At 53.9% G+C, this 12,334-nt stretch overlaps 1 protein-coding gene across 5 annotated transcripts in view; it reads left to right on the top strand.

Moving 5' to 3' along the window:
* The window catches only part of ATOSB (atos homolog B), a 38,396-nt gene that overhangs the window by 15,714 nt on the left and 10,348 nt on the right, over nt 1-12,334 (top strand). Inside the window, exons 1-2 of one of the 5 annotated variants that reach the window (XM_077172144.1) lie at nt 8,256-8,741; nt 9,539-9,636. The exons of 2 other annotated variants lie outside the window; for them this stretch is intronic. The gene's annotated coding sequence lies outside the window, so the exon portion shown is untranslated. Of the gene's footprint in view, nt 1-8,255; nt 8,742-9,278; nt 9,302-9,538; nt 9,637-12,334 lie in introns of those variants that run through there. 2 more of the 5 variants (XM_054651880.2, XM_077172145.1) reach the window with 2 other exon arrangements.

The following is a 12,334-nucleotide window of genomic DNA, read 5'->3' on the forward strand; positions in this document are numbered from 1 at the left end:
TTTCATGTGTAGCTGAGCAGGGAAGCCTAATTCTAGATGGTTTCCAAGCCCCTCTTCTTAATGTTGTCTGCTCAGGATATCCATGGGGCACAGCAGCAGAGGGTCCAGCAAAAGGAGCTAGGGAAAAGAAGGATGGCAGAAACCTCTGTTTCCTTTCCTGCAGCAGGATGAAGAGTGGACACAGATAGATTCCATCTTGAGCTTTGGATGGGATGAGCCATCCAGCCAATGCATCCAAGACATACAGAAAAACGTGGTTTAGTGGTTTAGTCCTTAAAACTTTCAGATTTCAATTACCAACTTATCAGGCATTTGGCCATTCAGCTCCATCCACTGGCACAGGTGTGCTCATCCATCTGATATTTTATTTAAAGTAATTCCATTTCTGATCTTTATGTTGGTTCAGGTGACCTCAGATGTGATTTTTGGAGCAAAGGACTGTTTGGGCTCTGCCTGGGAGATGATAGCTGATTCCAGTTAATATCCCATGGGGGTCTCTTCAGCCACCACTTAGGTTAGCAGCCAGAGGCTTCTCTACTTTTTCAAGCGCTAGAAGGGCAGGACTGTGGGAGCACAGAGCTGCATGAGAAGGGAGGCTTGTTTTGGTGCTCTCAGAAACCCAAACATCTGCTCAACTTAGTAGCCAGCCTGTTATTGGGATCATTCTCTGTGTATCTGTCTCATTAACCAGGAGCTGTTTCAGCAGAAGCATCAACTTCATGGACTAGTTGCTGCTTAGCATTGACTTTGAGAAGGTCTGAGTTCTTTCATCTGTTGTTGCTCCAAATCCCCTCTTCTCACCCTTTGGCATCACCTGTGCTGCAGAAGCTTGCCACTAACAAACATAAGGTGGATAAATGGGCTCCTCTCTGCTGGTAGTTCCAGGTTGCTGATCTGGAATGTGCTGTTTGAAGACAGCAGCGTCTACTCACTGTATTCTGGGTGAACACTCTGCCACTCTTTTCAGCCACCTGGACTGCAGAAGGGGAACATGAGGCACTTGCAAGAGTTCCCCTTGGTGTGGGAAAGATGTCAGAATCAAGAAGAGCTTGGCTGTCTCTGCTCTGCTCCTTCTCCCATCCCAGCTGGAGAGGGGTGTTGCAGATGGGATGTTACCCCTCTGTTTGTCACAAAGAAGGGTGTGGCAGGAAAGTCTGGCTCAAAAGTCAGTCAGTCTGGCTCAAATTGGATCAGTCCCCAGCTGCTTAACTGGATGTAGGGCAGTCCTTCTGCTTCCTCTGTGCTTGGGGACCATGTTAGGGAGCTGACCATGTCCAAGAGCTCATACAGTTTTGTTGCTGCTCTCTCAGAGGCTCCCAGAGTTTGTAGACAAGCCCACCTTTTCAGTGGTGGTAGGCTGATTTAAGCACGTGCATTTAAATTTCTGGGTCCATCCTGCTGGTGGCTGCTGAGTTCCGTTCAGGAGCTTGCCCAGTTGCTGTGACCTTAGTGACACTGTGGCCATGGTGTTGGCTCTGCTGACACATGCTGAGCACTATGGATCTCCCCCCTGCTTTCCTAGAAGGGATGTGAAGTACTGCAGCATCCTGATGAGAGGAGGGGTGCTGTGCAGGGGAAGCTTCAGGAGCCCATAAGGATGCCATGGGACAAAAACTTGGATTTTGTTGTCCTGAGAAAAGAGGCTCTGTGTATACATAGTGAGGATCAAAAGTTTAGAAGTCCAGGGAGAAGCAGCAGTTCTGGCATACAGTCCTGAGCTTTGGCAGAAAATCATTCTTTGTGCCTATTAATATGTGACATTCCAGCCCAAAGTGTTGTCCCTTGCTCCCTGGCCAAAATACAATTTACTTTGGCCTTAACTCCTGGGTGTCAAGGCTTTCTGTCTAAGCTGGGGCTGCATGACCCTGCTGAAGACATAATGCTCCATTGACCTGTTCTCTTGCAGTATACTTGCCCCAAGTATCCTGTGTGTGGCTGCAGGCAAAATGCTGCAGATGGCCAAGTGCTCCTGGGTGGAAGGGACCAGAGTCCCTTGTCTGTGCATGACTGTGACCCATGTGATGTGGAGAGGAAAGAGTGAGAGAAGAGCCTGTGTGATGCCAGTAATTTTCTGCTGTAGCCAATAGGAAATGGATCCTCGAGCTCTGACAGGCAGGGGTGCAGGTCTGTGACTGGGTGTGCTGCATGGAGCAGCATCTCGTGCTCACACCACAGCTCTCCTGTGCTCAGACACAGATGGAGGTGCAGAGCCCCTGGGTGTGCCACAGCTCTTGCTGGGCCTGGCACAGCTGCACAGTGCCATCTTCCTCTTGTCACCTCTGTTTGCTCTGGTCCCTCTGAGGAGACTGAGGTTACATGGACAGCCCTTGGAAGGGCTTAGCAGGTGGAAGCAGTGTGTGTGGCTCAGGAACAGGCCAGGATGTGGAAAAGAAGGGAGGGAAAGGATGTGGGGCAAAGCCTGTTTGAGCCTCAGCCCCAAGCATTAGGGAATTGCCAGTCAGAGCAGCAGCCTGCAGAGGATCTGTGTGTACCCTGACCATGTGCATGACTTGCACTGTCCACACTCAGGAACTGGCCAAGCCTGTGGGCCCTGCCTGCACAGCAGCATTAGCACAGCTGACTGTAGCCATGCTTAGAAGAAATAATTTTATGTCTCCCGGGAATCTGGCCACCTTGGAGAGTAAAACCAGGAAGAGGCACAGCCTGGAGGAGCATGTTTGGGTGTACCCAAAGGCAGCTTAGCTGGCAGACATCTTGCCTGTGGATCTGAGCTGTGGCAGTGCTGGGTAACCCTCCCACAGCCAGCAGGGTTGGGCTGATAAAGGGAATGGGTTTGCCTGGAAGGCAGCCTCGGAGCCTGGAGGAAGCCCTCCCCTAGCATTGCTCCTTATCTTGGCAGCACTCCCAGCCTGCCTCTGCCCCTTCTCCCCACAATGCACTTGAGCCAGTGGTGTCACTCCTGCCCCTCTTGGGTGCTGTGGGGGCGAGGGTTCTGGCATGGCTAGGCTCCCTCACCAGTTTGCTGCCTTGCAGAGTCTGTGTGTGTATGTGTGTGTCCAAAATTGCCCATTTTGCATACACACGCACACTCTCTCCCTTCGTGCATGGGGCTGTGGCAGAGATGGGTTAGTCAGGAGAGGGTGAATCACAGGGGAATGAGTCAGTGGGAAGCAGAAGGCAGGTGCTTGTGTAGGACAGGGCTTTAAGGGAGCCCAAGGGTCTGGCAGCTCATGCTGACTGCCTGGGAGATGGGCTGAGCTTGCCATAGGAGAGCTGGGAAAGCCACAGGGCTTAGCAGGTGAAGGCAATGCCTGTGCCTTGGGAGCAGGCCAGGATCTTAGCTACATGCTGAACTCCTGGGAAGGCTTGGGGCATCTTTGGTGCTGAGGCTTTCCCAAAGAGGAGCACTGCAAGGGAGTGCAGGGAGCAGGTATGCCTGCCTCCAGTGAATCTTCATCCCCACACAGGCAGTGGGGTGTCCAGCCAGCCCTAGGCAAACTGAGCAAGTCTCTGTACTGGTCAGATCTGGCCCAATTGTCTGAGAGAGCAGATGCAGTATGGGAAAATGAATGATACTTGTTGGGGCAGAGAATGATAAACAAATAGCTCTGGATTGAGTGAAGACAGCATGGAGGAAGAGCTGGGATGCAGATAATACACTGGAGATTTGTGGACTTGGGTGGTTGTTGCCTTCAAAACCCGTTGTGTGACCTGGGCTCTGCTGCAGACCCTTGAGGGTATTGCCAGGGCTGCAGATGGCTGCTTCTCTCATCAAGGGACCTGCTCTGGACTGCTGGGTTTCCATCTAGCACAGCTGGTCTCTGCTGAGTTGGACTCCTAATTGTCCTGCTCATCATTCCTGCAGACAGGTCTCTCATGGGCATGGTGGAGGCAGCCTTGGTATCAGTGCTACAGCAGCACAACCAAAGATCTCTGTGTCTAGGACCAAACTTATTGGAGCAGGTACTTGGGAATTCTGTCTTAGAATAATGTAGGTGTGTTGCAGCAGGCACTGGTGTTGCTACCAACCAGAGCAAGGATCAGGTACTTGAACACAAGCAGCTTCTACTGATCTCAGGCTGAAATGAGTCTCTTTTTTCGCCATCCCCAAGGTAGGCAAGTGCAGGTACCTCCCATCCTCCCTGGTGGCACCCTTGGCTGGGCAGGATGGAGCCCAGCAGGCTCCAGCACTCTGCAGTAATGAGCTGGAGCTCTGGCTTCTTGTGGGCAGAGACTGAGAGTGGTGGGCTTGTGCAGCCTGGGGGAGGGCAGGCAGTGAAGGGGGCTCCTCCTGCTGCTGCAAGCTGTGGGTTTGCAGCTTGGCTCTCTTGGGAAGTGCCCAGGGGCAGGATGAGAAGCAATTTCACGTGAGGGAAATTCTAATTAGATATTAGGAAAAATATTTCCCTGCAAGGCAGTTGACTCTGGAATAGGGCCCAGAGAAGGGGGGCAGTTTCCACACTTGGTGACTTTCAGCCCCTGGCATGGGCAAACCCCAAGCAGTTTGCTTGAACTTGGCCCTGCTGTTAACATGATTGGACCCAAACTCTCTGAGGTCTCTCCCCACTGTTGGTTCTCAGTTCTGCAGTTCTCAGGTTGTTTGGCAATGTCATATCTCATGGACTATTGGATTGACCAGTTTGGAGGTATGTGGAGGGCTCAGGGTCTTGTTCTGTCTGTCCTCTTCTCACTTGGACTCATCTGTGTGGTGAGAGATGGAGGAACTGCCTTAGGAGCATTCCTCAGCTCATTCACTTGTCCCTGCTTCTCTGCTGGAGCACCCATCTCTCTGTAAGTCTGCATTATTTCCTTCCCACAAGAACACAAGAAACCAGTGGGCAGTGAAGCACAGGATGTAAAGCATCCTCCTTGCTCTGCTGGAAGCACAGAGCTGTGATGTGTAGGGGGGTGCTGGTGTTTTTGGAAGACTCATGAGGATTCTGGCCTCCAGCCCTCCAGATGGAAAGTTTATCTTCCCCATGGTGCCTGTCCCAGAGATAGTGGTGATTGGAAAGGAAGTCACTTGGTAGCTTTTTTTAAAGGTTGCAGCTGCTTGACCATCCTCAGCAGATGGATGCTGAGATGAGCCCAAAGCACTGTCTGGAAATAATTATTTGCTCCCAGTATTTTCTGTTTCTTTGCCAACCTTTTATTCTCATGGCTGCTCTTTTCCTGATCCTGTCCTTTTGCAAGGCTGGCTGCTGGCAGTCTTATGAGCCTTGTCTTCAGGAACAACTTTGCTCTGTGATTTATTGTGTCTCTGAGCTTTGACCTGGTGTCTGATGCTGCAGAAGCCCATGTCTGGTGTGTAAGTGTTCAGAGGGTGTTTACAGTGTTTGGCCCATCCTGTCTGCAAGAGTAATGAACCAGAACAAACGGGTCTGCCTTAGCCTTGGTGCCTGGGTTAAGCTGACCTGCAGCAGTAGCTACATCTGCTTTCTCATCTGGCAGAGGCTGGGTGGAAGTTCGGGCTCCCTTCATGTGAGTTTTCAAGGTCTAGAACATTTTCAAAAACCATGTTAGTCCCCAGATCCCTTCTGAAGTTGCTCCTTTCAGTCTTTCACTTGGGCTTGTTGACACTGGGCTGTCTGGTCCCTGTGCACTCCGCTCTCCCTTCCTTGGCAGTCCACACGTAGCTCAACGCTGCTCTGGGCATGCTGGCTTTACTTGGATATCCCTGTTACAGTACCCTCCTGCACATCAGGAGCAGCAGGATCTGGTGGTTTGCGCCAAGAGATCCCTGAGGTCTGTTCCCAGCTGCAGGAGCAATGCTGTGTGGCAGGAGATGAGCTGGTTTCTGGTAGGCCATGGAGAGCTCTTCGGTTTCTCAAGGCTTTGTCTCCCTAGGAGGGTCAGGTCTAGAGGAACATCTCTGTCCTCAGGGCATGAGGGCATGATCAACCACCAGGGTGAAGATGCTTTTGACTTAGTTGCCTCTGCTGTCTGTGGGGCCGCAGGGGTGGTTCACTCTTGTGGACAAGGAGGTTTGCAGTTTCATGGGGTGTAATAGGAGCTGGATCATGTCTCCTGCTGCCCTTCAAATGGATACACCTACAGCCCCTCTTACCCCCATGTTTTCCTTCTTAGGGCCTTCTGGTCACACTGCCTTCATTATGGGCAACATTGTGAATGTTTAGATGACAGTTGTGTGTCCCTTTTCCTAAGTCCAGCAGGGTGTTTCACCTTCAGTCCTACAGGAAAGAGAGGTTTTCCTTTTCTATGACAAGGTGCAGGACATTCCATTCATGGTGAAAATGCTTCTTCCCTGCAGTAGCCCTTGTTTGTGTCAATCTTCTTAAAATCAAAGATGGACAAAGCCTCGCCCTTGTGGCCCAAACACCTGTCCAGCACATGTCATCACTCTGGCCTGGGCTAGACTTGAGCCTTTCTAAATTGCAGCTGGAAATGAGTGAGCTGGGTGTGTGTGCACAGCCGTGTGTGTGTGTGTGTGTGTGTGTGTGTGTGTGTGTGTGGTATCTCCTCCCCCTGTGCCACGTACATGTCTAGTACAGGGAGTGGAAAAGATGCTGAATGTCCCCACAGCTGCTGCAGCCTTATCTGCAGGCTGCAGCTTGGTAACCAAGCAGGAGCCCGAGTGCCTGTGCTCAAGCACCTCCCTTGGAGGGCTCTTACAGTAAAGGGAAGTGTATTGCAAGAGGGCTTGCGCTGGGGAGGGGCAGTTCCCACGGGGCAAATGCTGCAGTGCACAATCCTTGCTGCCCTCCCTGCTGCAAGCCATTTGCCTACTCCCTCTTTGACACTCGGAGCTGATCAGAGCAATTCAGCATCCCTGGGACTTTCTCCACTGCCCTGAGGTGCCAGGTGACTGTTTGAGGAGGTACAGAAAGGCGATGGTGCTGTGGGTCTGTCGGGTCTCAGGGATTCATCAGGGGAGTGTGTGCAAGGAGCCTTGGGCGGGTGGGGCTGTGGGTGTGTGACAGTCGGGAATGGGAGGGGCCTGGGGTAAGTTGAGGCATGAACTGCAGCAGTCAGGAGGCAACAGAGCACAGGTGAGAGCTGGGGGCTTGCCATGGGGGTTCATGGAAACAGGACAGGGTCTGATGGTGGTTGAGAGTGAGGTGGGAATGAGCAGGAGCACATTTGTGGGGGTACAGAGCCCAGCTGCTGTGGGGAAGGAAGGACAAAGGATGTGGGGAAGGGACAGTGTTGTGCATCTGGGTTTAGGCAGTGTGAATGGCTACAGGGCATCAGGATACAGAAGGAGGTAAGGAGGCTTTGGATCCCTGTGGCTGTATGCAGTGGTGATAGAGGGAGAAGAGAGGGGATGGCAGAGTTGGGAGCAACAGGGCTACCATCACCTGCTGATTTCTGTGTTGTCTTCTAGCTTGCATAACATCACCTTACCACCAGAGTAAGGTCCGTGTCAGAGGCTCCTGTTTCTGCAGCTAATAGTGCTGGAAAAGGGGCTGGGCTGTTCAGACTGCACCCCTAGGTCATGCTTCCCATGGTGCACAGCCCAGGACAGGGAGCTGGCAGGAGGGAAATTACTGTAAGTGATTGTCTTACCACTGGAATTGAGTTAAACAGGTTAGTATACAGTTTGCAGGGCTTCTGATGCAGACACCAACTTCAGGGTGTTATTCTTCCTCTTAGAAGATCAGATAAAAGGGACTCTTAGTGCTAAAATGTGTAGATCACTTAGAATGGTGAGGGCCTCATCCAGACTGGGTCTGGAGAATGTGTCCCTTGGACAAACATCCTTATTGAACTTGAGCTGTGTCAGTGCATTGGTGCCTTGGTCATGGCCAGAGACCTCAGGTATCATGCAGTGCAGACCAGAATTGGTCTCTGTCCTTGGCCAGATCCACTTGCCTTCTCAAAGCCATTCTATGACTGGCTGCACAGGCATGTGACTTGGTAATCACCCGGTGGAAAATTTTCCATTGGTTTCAGTTGGCACCAAGCTCTGGACTGGAACAGCCAGTCTGCAGGGTCATCAGTGGCTGAGGTCCCCTGGGCCTGTTCCTCAGGCTACCACCCCTGAAGAGGGACAGGAGGGCTGGAAGGGAGCTGGCTGACATGTCCCAGTGCCTGGGTGGCCAGGGGCTTGCTTTCACATTCTTTCTTGCCACAAGGTGACTGCTGAGGCCACTATGCTGCCCCACGTCCAATGCCATGGGTCTCCCCAGGGCTTGCAGGTGCAGTGCTGGCTGCACCCTCCCCTGTGCAGCAGCTACCCCGAGGTGAAAAGAAACAGCTTTTTATGATGTGGAGCCAGCACAGAGAAATTTGCTGCTTGTGGGCAGCTGTTATCCTGGGCCTGGCTCATGTCCTCCAGCACTTCTCAACCCGGGTGCTGCCTCGGGGAGGGGAATAGGGGCTTGCCCACCCTCAACTCCCTGTGTCAGGCAAGTAGGTGCCACCTCGGGCTAACGGGGGTGAATAGCTGTGGTGGAGCCTAGCAGCATCCTGCTGCCTCTGCAGGGATCCTCTTGGGCAGCGGAGAGTTTTCCCCACCCCCAGCTCTGCCGCTGCCTCTTTGTTTTCTGGCAGAAGCCTCTGTGCCTTTTCATTGCCGTTGAGGCGCCGAGCAGGAGCCTACATGTGCCGCGTGTGCGTCTCGCCGGGAATGTGATGCGGGCTGGGAATCCTGCGGGGCCAGGCAAATCCCCTGCAGGGCAGCGGAGGCCAAACAGCAGCTTCAGAGGTCTCCATCCCATGGACCGTTCCTCCGGTCGAGCAAGGCTTCGAGGCAGCTGGTCTCCCTCACAAAACCCTCTTTTGCATTGACAGCGCTTCTACACCTTGCCACAAGTCGAGTAAGTTGTATGGGAAGGGGCCGGTCCTCAGCTGGGCACTCGGGCTCTCCGCTGTGGTCCTCCCTCGCTCCCGCTGGGAAGGCACCTGAGATTAAAGCAGCGCCAAAGGCTATGGAGCTGGATACAGCAGTGGCTGAGGATTGCCTTGTGCTGCGCCTGCCTCTCCATGTATTTGATCTCTCGACTTCCAGCGGGGACTGAATTCCTGTGCTGGATTCTGGGCTCGGCTCTTGTGAAAGGATCCAATTATTTTAGAGCTTTGAGCATCTCCATTTGCTGCCCATATTTGCGGCGCGCTGGCTGGAATTCCAAGTGATTAACGTGGCTGTGACATCCCTCCTAGGGGTGTTATCTTTGCTCGCTGTCCCCCACCGCCCCCCTCTTCCTCCTCCGGCAGCGAGCGAGCGAGACAGGCAGGCAGAGACAAAGGTCTGTCCTCAACCTGGGCTGTCCTCCCCGTAAGCAGCTGCTGCATGGGATTTCCCTGCCCTGCCTGCTGCAGGTTTCCTGGGCTCCCAGTCGAACACTGGAGCTGAGCGGCCGTGGGCTGTATTGCAGAGGTTTGAACCTGCTGGGCTGGGTGGGCAGGGGGTGCTGCCGGCCTTGGAGAGCTGCCCGATTGTCCTGCCGGATTTTAAGCTGCTTTTCATTCTTTGACTGCGCTTTCCTGGGAAGAGGGGCAGCCGTGCGTGGAGGGGAGGCTGGCGGGGAGGGGGTTGGACGTGGGGGAAAGCTTTACACAGGTGGCTGTCGCATAGTGGGATCTGCCTGCAGACCCTGTAAACCCCCCTTCCCAGCCGCAGGCTATTGTCAGCATCGCCGTGTGCAAGCCAGGCACCTGGGAAAGGTGTGTGGAGGTGATCCGTGCCTGGACGAGGGGCATCAGAGGGAAGGGGTAAGTCCCTGGGCTGGGAGCTCTGCTCCGGCTCCCCCAGCTCCCAGGAGAGGTTTCATTGTGTTATCCCGACTTGGCCGAGCAGAAGGGCTCAGTCCCTGCGGCACCTGAGTGTGGGGCTAGGGCTGGGGAGGCACTGCATGTTGCTGGGCAGACCTCGGCCCTTGAAGAGGTTGCTGCAGCTTGGAGCCTCAGCAAGATGCACTGCAGAGCGGGCTGCTCTGTTCCTGGGGGCTTCTGCACCCTGTCAGTGCTGCCTCCCAGGAGATGGGAGGGAGCAGCAGCACCTCAGGGACACGGTGCTGTGGGCACAGGGTGGTGTTGGGTCTCTGTCTCTGTAAAAGCTCTGTCTGGTGGTTCCTAGGAGCTTGCACTTGTGACATGGGCAATACCTCTTGCCCCATCCTTCCTCTCTGGGCTCAGGCCTCCTCTCCATTCCTAGCAGGGGCTAACACTGAACGAGGCTCTGCAGCTGCATAAATCTGGCATGGCAGGAGGCCTCCTGAGGACCCTCGAGAGCAGCACTTGCCCTTGCAGTGGGGGCAAGGAAGCTCCCTCCCTCCGTATCCATTCCCCCTCCCTCTCCTTCTTCCTCTCTCTTGTTTTCACCAAGTGTCAGCTTCTTCCTCCCTAGCCTGAATTTCAGGATAGCGACAGAGCCATGGCCAGTGGTCATTTTTCCCTTCAGGCACAGTTTGTTCCTCTAGTATCTTGTTAGCTTCTCCCTGGGATTGCCACCTCTGCTACAGTACTGGAGGTAGTCCCCAGCTCACATGTCTGTCTCTCTCCTGATGGTGAGATGCCTCGTCTGTCAGACTGTGCAGGAACCCTTCTCTGGTGGCAGCATTGCTGTTAGTGCTGCCATCCTTCAGGGTTGTGATGGAAACTTTCTGCCTGCTGGCACTTCACAAGCACTGCTCTTAGCCTGTGCCAGGGAGCTCCTGGGTTTGTGCTCACACTGCTTAGATTTCTTTCCTTCTCCTTGGGTTCAGATAGGACCAATAGAGTTACGATTTATCCTCCAGACAGTCTGTTTCCAGCAGTTTCTGTTGCCTCTTCTCTTGCCTTGTACTCTGCTTGTTCTGAGGATGATTATTTGCCCTCTTCTAATGGTGGCCCTTCTCCTTCCTGGCTGTGTGGTTCCTGCTTCACCCCCCCAGTGAGGCCACCAGTGTCTTCCCATGAGAGGAAGCAGGAGAGAAGGCAGCAAAAGTGACTTAGGCATTGGTTTGGGGTTTTTTGTGGTCTAAATTCTGCAAAGACCCCTCTTGGCACTGCCAGCTACCAGGCTGGTGCTCCGTCCCATGCAGCAGTGCCCAGGTTAAAGCTTCTTGTCCACTGGCCATGTGTCCCTTTTGACTGGCTGGCAGTGCTGCTCTGGGAAGCCACTGGATTTCCCCTGGACAAGGGTGGCAACTTAGGGCACAGCTCTTGCTCTCTGCCTTGCACCGGTGCTGTGCTACCAGTGCTACCTGCCAGGCTCCCAAGGGCTCTGCCTCATGACAGATATCCTCCCTGCCCCACACTCATCCTGCTTCCTCTCTGGCTGGCACAGTACAGCTCAACAGTACACAGAACAGCAACACAGTACACAGAACAGCAACAGATCCTTTTGCAGGCTGCAGCCCGACACGTGGTACTGCTGCTGCACTGCCCAGCCAGGAACCTGTCCTCACTCACCATCCTCACTCACCATCCTGCTCTATTGCCTCCAGACTGAGAGCATGGTCTGTTAATCCTGGTTTCCCCCGAATGTGCTAATAGGAATGGAACCAGAAGGTAAGCCAAGTCCCTGACCCAACCCCACCAGGCCTGGCTGTGTTATTCCACGTCAGGCTCTGGTGGCTCAGTGTCCCCAAGGAGCACAGGGTTTCTGCCCCAGTGCCTGGGACACGCTCCCTCTCTGCAGGTCATTTGGCACTGGGTTTTTCTTGGGTGTTGAAGCGTGGTGCCCTTGCCCAGGCAAAAAAATAGAGGAAAGCTGTGCCTGGCATAGCTCCAGATCCAGGTGCTGGGAGATCTTGGCAAAAGCACGGGCCCCTGCCTGTTCTCTGAGCAATGAAGGGCCCTTGGCAGGACCAGGGCAGAGAATGGAAGAGCTCTGAGTGGGCTTCCCTTAAGAGGCAAAGCTCTTTGAGTCCTATCTTAGAGCACCAGCATGGACTGAAACACTGTAAAAAAAAATCAGCATCATGTGGGCTTAGGAGGGGCCAAACCCTTGGTGTGGGCACATGGAGCCCCATGTGCTGTGTCCACAGGGATGGTACCTGTGCTGCTCAGCTGAGCTGGTGAAGCCCTGGGCCTGGCTCTGTCCCATCCATGTGGCCAGAATTAGGTGCCTGGCTCAAGGACAGGAGAAGGCAGAGGTGACCAGGTGCTTTCTCCCTGTGCCTGCTTGGAGTGCAGGAGGCCATGGTCCCAGGCTCTGTTCTCTGGGGAGGTGGTGGGCTCCCCTAAGTGCTGTCAGAGGATGAGCTGGATGGGCTCTCAGCAGGGAGGAACTGCCCTGGGAGGCACTTGGCACTGCCAAGAGAACCTTCCTGGGATACAGCCCCTTGCACCTTGAGGAGGGTGAGAAGCAGAGCTATGCCCCGGCTGCTGCCCATCTACGCTGTTGGGCATTCCTCACAGAGGATGTTGAAGGAGATCTTAGGTTGTACTTTTAGGAGACACTTTGGATGATACTTTCCTCTTCCTG

The sequence above is a fragment of the Agelaius phoeniceus genome, chromosome Z, assembly GCF_051311805.1.
Source record: "Agelaius phoeniceus isolate bAgePho1 chromosome Z, bAgePho1.hap1, whole genome shotgun sequence".
In the NCBI taxonomy this organism is placed as follows: Eukaryota; Metazoa; Chordata; class Aves; order Passeriformes; family Icteridae; genus Agelaius; species Agelaius phoeniceus.